The sequence below is a fragment of the Talpa occidentalis genome, unplaced genomic scaffold, assembly GCF_014898055.3.
Source record: "Talpa occidentalis isolate TD23 unplaced genomic scaffold, MPIMG_talOcc4v2.1 talOcc4.6, whole genome shotgun sequence".
NCBI lineage: Eukaryota > Metazoa > Chordata > Mammalia > Eulipotyphla > Talpidae > Talpa > Talpa occidentalis.
In genome coordinates, this window is record NW_023604972.1 from 20,885,101 (window position 1) to 20,896,434 (window position 11,334).

The window sequence follows — 11,334 nt, forward strand, 5'->3', positions numbered from 1 at the left end:
CGGGCAGGCATCAACCACAAGGTCACATCTTGGCCCTTTCAAGGTTTTCCAGAAATTTTTAGCATTTTTGGCACCAGGCAGAAATGGGGGCTTAATGGGGGTGAGTGTGGGTGCTGCCACCAGCAGCTCAGCCGTCAGGGAGTGCCTTTCTCTGTGCTCAGAGATGAGCACCAGGAATGAGCTAGGGTTCTCAGCGCACCGAAAGAAAATCTTTTTCATGTGATGTGTTTGGAAACTCTCATAGGCACTGAGCCTGTAAAGGCCACAAACCTAAAACTATTGCAGACACACAGGAAGCCAAAGCAGCTTTTCCTGAGGCTGTGCGGAAAAAGCCCAGTGTTCCAACAGCTGGTGGTCTGAGGATTCTCTCCTTTCATTCTTTCTTCTTCCTGTTGCTTCTCCCTGCAGCCCCTTTTCCTGGGCAGCCTCTTTATTCCACAGCCATGACAGCCTGGTCCAGACTGAAGGCTTGGCTCCAGCTGTGAGAGCTTGGGGAGATGTGAAGAAACCATCCTCTCAGACAAGGGTGGGGACGGTGGGGTAGGGGGTGAGGGGGGTGGGGAGGGGGAGTAGGGAAGGGGGTGGTTTCAAAGCAGAGTGGTTCGTGTCTCAATGTCCTCAAGATCTTTGGGAGAAAATGACGTTTTATGGCTTTTGCATAGTACCCATGCCCACGTCAGGACTAAGGCCCAAACCAGCTGGAGAGGACTGAAGAGAAGCACGGCATGATGCTTGGAACCTGAAGGTCCCATCTCCAGCCCCATCTCAGCTTGCCCTCCCCCCTGCCAGGCCCCTCTCACGGGGAAATTGCTCCTCTCTGGACATCCCCACCCGCCCACCCTGAGCAGGGACAGAAAAGGGGCAGGCAGAGTCGGTGACAAAGGCAGCCAGTGCTTCTGGGCTGCGCTGTCCAATTACAGACACTGGCCTCACGGGGAGAAATGTAGCTACTGTGGCTTAACATGGACTGTGCTTATAAAATACCAGATTTGGGGGTCTCCCTGGTGGCGCAGTAGGTTAAGACACAACCTAGGAAGCTGTCCCCAGCCTCTGCAGCACGAGTTTGATTCCCTGGCCGGCCAGAGAGCAACCACATGGCACAACAGCAGTGTACTTCCATCTATCTGCCTGTTCTGCTCCCCACTCTATCTCTGGTGACTTCTCTCACCCCCCCAACAACTCTGGCCTGTACCCCAGCTCTTGTATGCATAAATAAATATTTTTTAAAAACATCCCAGATTTGGAATACTTAATGCAAAAAGAAAATGTAAAATATCTCGTGAGCAAAGTTTATGCTGATTACCTTTTGAAATTCTTTATTTCCTATGTTGGGTTAAGTAAGCTAGAGTATTAAAATTAATGTCACCTGTTTCTTTTTACTTTTCTTCATGTGGCCACTAGAAAACTTACAGTGACATATGTGGTTTGGACTACATTTTCCCAAGCCAGTGCTGGCCTATGGACACACTGGGAGAAACTCGAAGGACCAGCAAAGTTACTGGACAGGTGTGCATTGGGGGTGCTGGGGCAGGGGGATTGTTGGGGGCGGGGAGTCTATGCTGAGAAAGGAGGGGGAATTTCATCTGAGGATGAGCGGAGACTCTGTTATTTTGGGAGAAGCTATTTGAACTTGGTCAGACCCCACAGGTTGGGGCAGCAGGGGTAGCAAGACGCCTGTATTCGGATGACTACTTCAAGCCCATCTTTCATCTGCCAGGGGCACATCAGGGGCCACAGCTGAGAGCTATGACCTCTTCTGTCTCTGAACCCTTCAGCCCTCTGGGAGGAGAGGGAGCTGTTTGCGCTGCAGGTCACTGAGGCAGACAGTGGGGACAGAGGCATTTAGGTCTCCGTCTCATAGAAACAGCTGCCATTTGAGTGCTGCGGACCTCTCCTCAGCCCTGACTGTTCAGTGTTTGCTCTCAAACTCCCCTCCACTTGGTTTATTACAGCCTGTGTTTCACACACAAGGAAGCAGAGTCTCCCCCAGGGGTTAATAACAGGCATAAGTCACACCTGGGTAAGAAGAGGAGCGGAAATGGGGATTTGCTCCCACTCCTGGCTCGCCTCCTGGCCTCCCATCCACTGGGCCCCACCTTGTCCCAACCTCCGCTTCCACCCTGGGGCCGCACCCCAGCTGCTGCCGCCCTCTCTCATCTGGCTGCGGGCCCTGGCGAGCTCTCCTGGCCGCTGCCGCCTGGTCCTAGTCCAACAGGTACAGCCCGCGTCCCTGCCCAGCGCCCAGCCCTGCGCCGCAGGCTGTGGAATGAGCGAGACGCGTCCAGCCCGGCGCTCTCCGGGGCCCCGCGCCCGGCTTGGGTGGGAGGGTCAGCGGAGGCGGGCTCCGCCCTGCCCGGCCCTGAGGTCTGCCTGGAGGCCACAGGGTTGCATCTGCTCCCCGGGCCTGCTGGGCTGGTGGGGTCTTTGCCTTTTGCCCAACCCTCTGTTTTCTGTTCCACCCTGGCAGGTTCCATCTGGCTTTTAGAAATTATAAATAGTGGCAGCGAGGGTGTGACTCGGGTGGAGACCTGGAGCCGGGACTCCACCCTGAAGGGAAAAAAAGCTTATTTAATTCATTTCTGCCCCTGGCCGCTGCTGGCTGTTTAGAATGCCAATTAGGCGGCAGCTGCTGGGTTCTTTTCCTTTGCCCATCCCGAGATGGCCCGTCTCATTTTCTAGCCTGTTGACTTTAGCTCCTGCAGGAGGTTGGGTGGGGTGGGTGGGGCTGCTCGGAGCCGCCCTACACAGGCAGGCTGAGCTTTGCTAGCTTTCTGCAAGAGCCTGCGGGTGGGGGTGGGTCAGGCGCCACTGAGAAGCCCTGGATTTCGTTTCTTCCAGGAGGAAGGATTTCTGGGTGAAGAGATGTGTCTCTTAGAAAGTGGAGTCTAGCTGGTTGGTGCCTGAGGAAGCCCCAACCTGGTGCCCTAAACAGATACCCCCAAGGTTCTAGGCCTGGTGTCTCCTGCAGAACCAGGTCTCTGCATCTGGCAGTGATCACATGCCACCCCGAGTATATGTTCTTTCTAAGGAGCAGCTGGCAGTGAGTGGGGTTACTGTACAGCCCAGAGGAGGGGCCCCCTTCCAATCTGGGGCCCCACCCAGGGGAGGGTGGCCTGGCACAAGCCTGGAAAGTGTGCGGCATCCCCCACACCCACCCCACGTGTAGTAGGAACTCACAGATGCCAGCTTTCACCACTTCCATATTAGCTGGAGACACAAAGCCAGTTAATGCACAAAGAATAATTCCCAAAGGTGTTGAATGCAACTTATAGGAAGACCAAAATAAACTGGAGGGCTTCCAATTGTCAGGCATATGTTAATACTCAAGTGATTTTTTTTTAAATGAAAGTATTCCATAATAAAATGCCAAATGTAAATGAATACACAATTTTTTTTTAAAAGAAAAGCATTGCAAGATAAAATGACAACAACAAAAAGCAAAGCAAGTGGGTATGTCAGCAGACAAAAATGAGAAACACCCAAACACTCACTCCTCGGGGAATCATCGCCATTATGAAAACTCCTTGATGCATGAGCTTTTGGCTTCCTTGCTAAGCATATGTTAATTTGCATTTGTGCATATTTCTCTCTCTCTGTGTGTGTGTGTGTGTGTGTGTGTGTGTGTGTGTGAGAGAGAGAGAGTGTATGTGTGTTATCTGGCCAGGCAGTGGCTGAAGCTCTGATGCAGTTAGTGAAAGAAGTAGAGGAATAACTACTACTTCTCCATGTGGTTCTTGGGTGTGTGTGGATATATCTGAGGCTGAAAGGAGAGTGATGAGGTGGGGAGCACGGGGAGCCTTCGAAAGACGGGGATGTCAGGACCTTTGTCTTCCGTGTACCTTGGAGTCAGGTCTGAGTTTTCTCCCAAAGGGGAGGTGAGGTCTCTGACCAAGGAAACTATTTCTTGAAAGACTGTGAGACTCTGGGTCCAGGTGCTCCTGCCTGTTTACCCAAATGAGAAGTGGTGACACAAAATTGGCGAGCAGTCTCAGCACTATTAACAGTAGTGATAGGGCGGGGTCTTCAAAGATCTGTTTGGTGGCTTAATGCAGAAAAGGCCAACAGAGAACACTGTGTGGTTCCTGTGGCTAAGACACCCATACCCCATGGGGTTACACAGAAATAACCAGAAGATTTAGGTGGGGGGCTCAGGTCCTACCATTTGGCCAGGGGACCGCAGAGTCCTTTTGTGACAGGGTGGTCCCCAGGAAAAGGGGAGGTTTTGGTTTCACTGCCCCACTCAAGGAAGGGTGGAGCTGAGCAGGGAGGAGAAGCTGGAGGGGAAACTGGGAAAAGGAAGCAGGATGGAGAGCCAGGAAACCTGGGGTGGGTGTGGGGGTGGGGTGTGGGGACAGGGCACATGGAGCAGAGAGGCTTGTGAAGAAACTGCTTGCTTTTTGGTCCTGGACTGGTTGGAACAGATGTGGGTGAGAGACCTGTGGCGTGATTAACAATGGCAGCTTTTGTCTTGATTTTGATCTTGCTCTTTTCCTCCCAGACTTGCCTGCCTGCTTCTGACCCTTTTCTATGGGTGTTTGCCAGAATGTGCCTTAGACTTGTGGCAAGCTTTTGGGCCTCAATGGCTGGGCATTTGCCCATGAGGGGAGGGTAACTTTGAGTGCTGAATTTGGAAACTATATTTTCTTTGTTTTTTTCTGTATTGTACACTAATTGTATTAAAGTTCCTTTCCATTGAAGGTCTTATGCACTAGAGTATGTTTTATCTTGATGTTGTGGCCAAACTTATTTAGAACGGGCAGGTTTTGGAGTTCTGGGGTGTTCCTCTCCCTGCCCTGTAACACTTGGAATTTGGGTAAAATGTGAATCCTTGGGTCATTTGTATTGCTTCATAAGTAGTTCTTGTTGCTTGGTTAATTAAAATAAAAACCTTATTGTTTTTCAATTAAATCTACAGTTCATTTTTTCATCTATTGAATAAGAGTAAGAAAGTAAGGCTGAAAGCAATGCCCCAATTGTCTCCAGACCCTGGCAGCTGTGAGACACTGAGAATTCAAAGATGGCTGCCTTTCTCGTCCCGCCTGCACCTTCCCAGGCCAGATGGAGAAGAAGAGGATGGTGAGTGAGATCAACCCAGAGCAGCAACTTTGATCTAAGTAGGTGCTCAACAGAGTGGACAATTTTTTTTTAAAAAGATTTATTTATTTATGCATACAAGAGCTGGGGAGCAGGCCAGAGGCATGGGGCGGGGCAAGGGGGCTAAGAGGATTCACCAGAGACAGAGTGGGGAGCAGAACAGGCAGATCTACTGAAATACACTGCTGAGGGGAGCAGCAGGCCAGACAGGAGAGGTCTGCTGTGCCCTGTGGTTTAGCTCCCTGGTAGGGAATTGAACTGGCACTCCAGTGGAGGCGGATAGCTTGATAGTGCTGAGACTTAACCCCTTGCACCACCAGGGAGGCCCCAGAGTGGACAGTTTGAACTCAGCACACCCCAACATGTAGAGTGGGCACCTAGGCCTCAGCCTTGCCTCCTGCAGGAGCCAGGAATCTGACGCTGCAGGGACTTCAGGTGTGTGCCAAGCGTTCCTGGGAAGAGGCACTCCCTTCCGGGGAATGCAAAGACCATGGTGTAGACTCCACTCTCACCCCTGGGTCCAACAGAGGAGAAAACTCTGCCAAGTTTCTATCTTTACATCCCACAGACTGATTGACATCCAGAGGGTGCCCAGTACAATAAAGAGGAAGGCGTGAGCTGAGTGACTGTAATCTGTGCAGGCTGTCAGCTGAGTGGGAGGCAGGAGGACTTGAGGAGCAGGAGGACACAGTGCAGGACTCTGCAACCAGGGACTTTCGGCGTCAGGATTCTGATTTTGCACTTATGTTGAATGCAGAGTCACACTGGCCTATGTAATAAAAATTATTGAGTTTGAATGAGTGAAAAGATGACAGAAAATAAAACAATCATGCATGCCACATGGAAGCTGAAGTTTAAAATGAAATTTAAAAATTACCTTTAATTCTTGAGAGTGGAATGAAAGTGGGTCCTGTTACTGGAACGTGGTGATTTGGACAAGAATCAACCCCTGGGTGTGACACAGCCAGGATGAGCGTTAAATTAAAATCACATGTCACTGACACAGTGTACAGCCCGGAACAGGGATAGTGAACCAAACACAACTCTAACTACCCATCGACCTTCCTAGCTACCTACCACCCTTCCACCCCATGAGAGCAGTCGGGGCAGATTCAAGCTTTGTGGGTCCTCCTATGATCTCTTTTAATTGTATTGATAGTGGCGGAATTCTTCCAGCTTCAGTGATGACTCGGGCAGCCCAGTGAACTTACTGTTCAGTCAGACAATAAAAAGCCCTTTGAGTTGCAACATGTAGCCTCAATTCCTGTCTTAGCATCCCAAGTCCCAGGTAATAGTTAAAACTCTGAAACTGATGTAGCCTTCATTCTTCTCTCCTCCCTTGGCTCAGACCTGCCTTGTCCTGGAAGCCTGCCCTGGAAAAGGGGCACAGGCCTTTCCCCTTATTCTTCCACTAGTCACCTCCTCCCTCTGGCTAGCTGCTGTTTCCCTCCATGCCTGGCATGCAGCCCAGAAGGGGAGAGGTAAGGCAGCAAGAGAGTTCTCACGTGGCTGGGTGGCCTAAGTCCTTTGGGCCAGCAGCTGGCTTCCATGGGGTGGCCTGGCAGCGGATTAAAGCTGGGCCTGTGAGGCTCTGCAGAGGCCTCCAGCTGGGACCCTGGCTCCTGTGGTTCCCTTGACCCAGGCTCAAGGTCTATATCCCTCTGGGTGGCCTCATGTGACTCCCCCTGAACTCCCCCAGGATTCTAGAGGTATAATGGCCAGTCCCTTCTGCTGAAAGATCTGTCCATGCCTATAGGCTTCAAGACTACCCCATAAGACCCTAAAACTTCTGTCTTTCCTATGGAGCCCACATCTGGTCTCAGGCTATTCCCCTTGCTCTGTCACCAAAGCAGGACCCATTACCAACATGCAAACATGCTTATGATGTTCCAGCACTTTCCTACATGCTTCATGTTTTTTTTTTTATCTCAATTACTGCTCAGAACCAGCTATGGGGTAGATAAATCTGGTACCTATGGGTGTTTATTTTAAAACTTATGCCATGAGTTCTGTTGTCACAAAGCCACGCATGCAAATTTCATTTGTCATTGGACTTGATTGGAAAGACAGGAGTTGACTCTTTAGCTTGACCATGAACTCATTCTGAAGTGTAGGGCAAGTCTGTATTATCTCCAGGATGGAGTTTTCATCACAGGGGTCCTTCCCATACCACAATTTCATGACTTGTGGAATAATTCTAGAACAAGGAATTCCATTTAGGTGATCAAGGTGGGAGGTGAAAGGGCTGGTGAGGACCCAGGGCATGGAGAAGCCCAGAGATCTCAGGAAATTTTAAGTTTCTTGAGCTTCTTTAAGCTTTCAAGAAATGATATTTACAATGCCTCAAAATCCAAATCTTTATCATTGTTTCTTTTAGAATCCCAATGAGAAGTCTCACAACAGAAAGGCGGTAGCATATGACTTCAAGAAGCTAAAAAGCATGTGTCCTGGGCTCATTAACATCATTACAAGAAATACAGTCTAAAAAATAACTCGAAACGTATGCAAAAATATGTGTCCATGGAGGTGAATCCCAGTGGTCTTTAGACTATGATAAGTAATGAAATGTAGGAACAATGTCCTTGTTCAATTTCTGCTCACATGCTCCTTCGGAGGGGCCTTAAACCGCACAAAATAGTCTACTCTTTACCCAGCCTTTATTTTTTACATCATAATTCTTTTTTTTTTTTTTTTTTTTTTTTTGTGGGACCCTCACCAGCGGCCGAGGAACGAACCGGCACTGCAGAGGCTGCGGGCAGCCCCTCAGCCCAGCGCTCAACTGCTGCACCACCAGGGGAGACCCATACATCATAAGTCTTTACATGAGTATGTAATTCTTTGGTTACTGTTTACTTTCTTTCTCCAACTATGGTAGCTCCATGAGAGCAATGAAGGCAGATCCAAGTTTTGTGGGGCCTTGAAGCACATGCAAGTCTGAAGATTTTTTTTTAAAGAAAAAGGGTTAAAAACTAGGCATGACAATAAATTTGAAGTTAGAATGAAAAGAAAAAGGTCCTTGGAAGACTCCTTGTTAGCATTGTAGGAAATCTGCTTCAGAAGGAAGGAGCTTGGTCTGTCTAGTTCAAAGTTGTGTCTCTAAGGCCAAGAACAGTACTGGCACTTAATAGGTGCTCAGGAAATGCATGTGGAATGCAAGAGGGGCCAGTGATAGAGAACTGGTTAAATGAATGAACCAAAAGAGGTGAAAGAAATTCCATATTTGATCCTCAAACACAGTCAGAGAAAGAACTGCAATTGAACAGAGATCCAGTCTCCCCTTGTCTCTGGGCTCATGGCTCCCCAGGTATGCTCCATTTCCAGGCTCCCTTGCAGAAGATTGTAGCCTGGAGTCCCAGTTTGCCTGCATTGGGGCAGTGTGCCCTCCAAGAGACTAAGAGATGAATTTAGTTCCAGCGTCCATGTACATCTATCAGTTGTGGCAAAAGAGGATTTCCCAAAAGAGAGGGACGGGGCAAGAAGAATTGGAGGATGCGTGATTGAGTATTTGAGGGATATGACAAATCTCTTTCTATGAACTTCTTGAGCAACCAACCAGAAAAGGCACTTGCCTCGCTGGGACAGCTTGGGTAGATCTCGCCGTCACCACTGCATGTCAAATTGGTCACGGCTGGAACTTGCCAGACTGTAGGAGATTGCACGATGCCTTTGATTCTGGCTGTCTGCTAAAATCAAACTTTCCCTCCTTCCTGATTTGACCATAGCACCCGTTTTGGAAATTAATTGCACATGGTTGATATAGTATCAGTTCCAGGATAAGAAAATGGCAGCCAGGACCCATTTACTTATATGAGAAGCAGTGGCAGAAAAAACAGATGTGATAAAACCTTCAACTATAAGCAGACCAGGCCCCTGCCTGGTGGAGGCTGTCGAGCTATCTTGTGCTTTTTGTTTTCTCAACAAAATGATGAGAGCAAATGCCTTGAACTGTCTGGCTGAGCAGATTTTCTCTTTGCTGCAAATCTATTAGCTCCTTGCCTCCTCTGTTGAGGGACTGGTGCCAAAGGAAGGTGCAAGGAAGGAGGCAGGGATAGAAAAGGACAGAGGGGCCTTTGAGAGATCAGATGCTGAGGGACAATGATCCATAATTCAGAGGAAAGGGATGCCTAGGGAACAACTCTGTATCGTGTTCCATTAACTTTTCCCTAAGGAGAACATTTGCTCAGCTATAGATGATTTTTTTTGGAGTAAGGGGCAAACTCTGAGCTCATGAATGACGTCCTGAATGAACTCCACCCCTTGACATTTTTATAGATTACACACCCACCCTCATGCTGAAGGCACCAAGGACTATAACTGCCATGAATCTGACTTCCTGAATGGGGCATGGGGGTGCGCTGGGAACTAGGGGTACAGTTAAGCAGCCATGCTTGGCTTATAACTGAACACATGTGGGCTCAGAAAATTAAGGCTCCCTTAATTTCTCAGCTCTGATTTGTACCCTGTTATTGTTGGAATGGACCTGGAGGAGACATGTGGAGACACTTGGAAGAGGTGTTTGGAAGAGATACAAGGGTGAGAGGCCAGTGGAGAGGGCATTCCTGGTTCTTGGCAGAGACAATGGCAGCCATTATCTTGATTTGTATTTTCATTTGAATTTTGAGTATCTCCTTCTGTCCCAGCTCTCTGGGATCTGCCTAACCCTTTGCTTGTGGTCCCCTGCCAGAAGGTACCTTAGACTTGTGGCAAGTTTTCAGGGCTAGTGGCTTCTCTTGGGCCAACTCCATTTGCTTGGGCATTCAGCCATGAGAGGGTAAGTAATTTTCTGAGTTTTATTAGAAGTATCTTTTCTTCTATCTTCCTCTATGCACATTAATTCTATTAAAAATCTTTTACACTAAGAGTCTGCTTCATTTGTCTTTGTGCATGCAGATGGCCAAATCCCTGTCAGAACATGCACCCCTTCACAGTTTGGAGTCTCTGGGTACCCCTAGGTCATGTGCTAACAATTTGAAATTCAGAGGAAGAGCCAAACGGTGCTAAAACACACTTAATGTTGGGGGGCATTCACTGCATTAGTGCCCCAAATACCTCCCACCTAGGAAAGGTGTTCCACATATTTGATAATTTTCAATGACTTGGAACCATTGGAGACACCACTTTATTTATTTATTTTTTTTTAATAATAAATTTTATTTTTATATTCCCCCATACAACTGCACATGCCCCATTCTGACCCCAATCCCTCCCCTCCCGGCCCCCACCCCCCAAAAAGTGTCTCTGGTTCATAGTTTTTTGTTGATTTTGATTTTCACTTTCTTATAGTTATTCATTTTCATGATCCCTTATTTAAGTTTTCTAGATTCCTGCTATGAGTGAGACCATCCGGTATTTTTCTTTTTCTTTTTGGCTTATTTCGCTGAGTATGATCCCTTCCAGCGCCATCCATGTTGCTGCAAATTGCATGTGTTTATCTTTTTTGAATGCTGAGTAATATTCCATGGTATATATGTACCACATCTTCTTGATCCAGTCATCTATTTTTGGGCATTTGGGCTGTTTCCAAAGCTTAGCTATTGTAAACAGTGCTGCTATAAACATAGGGGTGCAGGTGCTCTTTGGAATTGATGTTTCTGTGTCCTTTGGGTAAATACCTAGGAGTGGAATTGCTGGATCATATGGAAGCTCTATGTTTAGTAGGTCCAGAAATCTCCACACAGCTCTCCATAGTGGTTGGACCAGTTTGCACTCCCACCAACAGTGCAGGAGAGTTCCTTTTTCTCCACAACCTCGCCAACATTTGTTGTTGCTAGTTTTTTTAATATGTGCCATTCTCACTGGTGTAAGATGGTATCTCATGGTAATTTTGATTTGCATTTCCCTGATTACAAGTGATGTTGAACATTTTTTCATATGTCTGTTGGCCATTTGCATTTCCTCTTCAGAGAAGTTTCTTTTTAGCTCTTCTGCCCATTTTTTGACTGGGTTATTTTCTTTGTTGTTGTTGAGTCTCATCAGCTCTTTGCAGATTTTTGTGATCAGTCCTTTATCATTAGTGTTGTGTGCAAAAATGTTCTCCCAGTTGGTGGGGTTTCTCTTTGTTTTTGTTATTGTCTCTTTTGCTGTGCAGAAGCTCTTTAATTTGATGTAGTCCCAGCTGTTTATCTTTGTCTTCACTATCACTGCTTTGGGTGATGTGTCTGTAAAGATGTCTTTGATGTGCAAATCCCGTAGTGTTTCGCCTATATTTCCTTCTATGTATTTTATGGTTTCAGGTCTTAT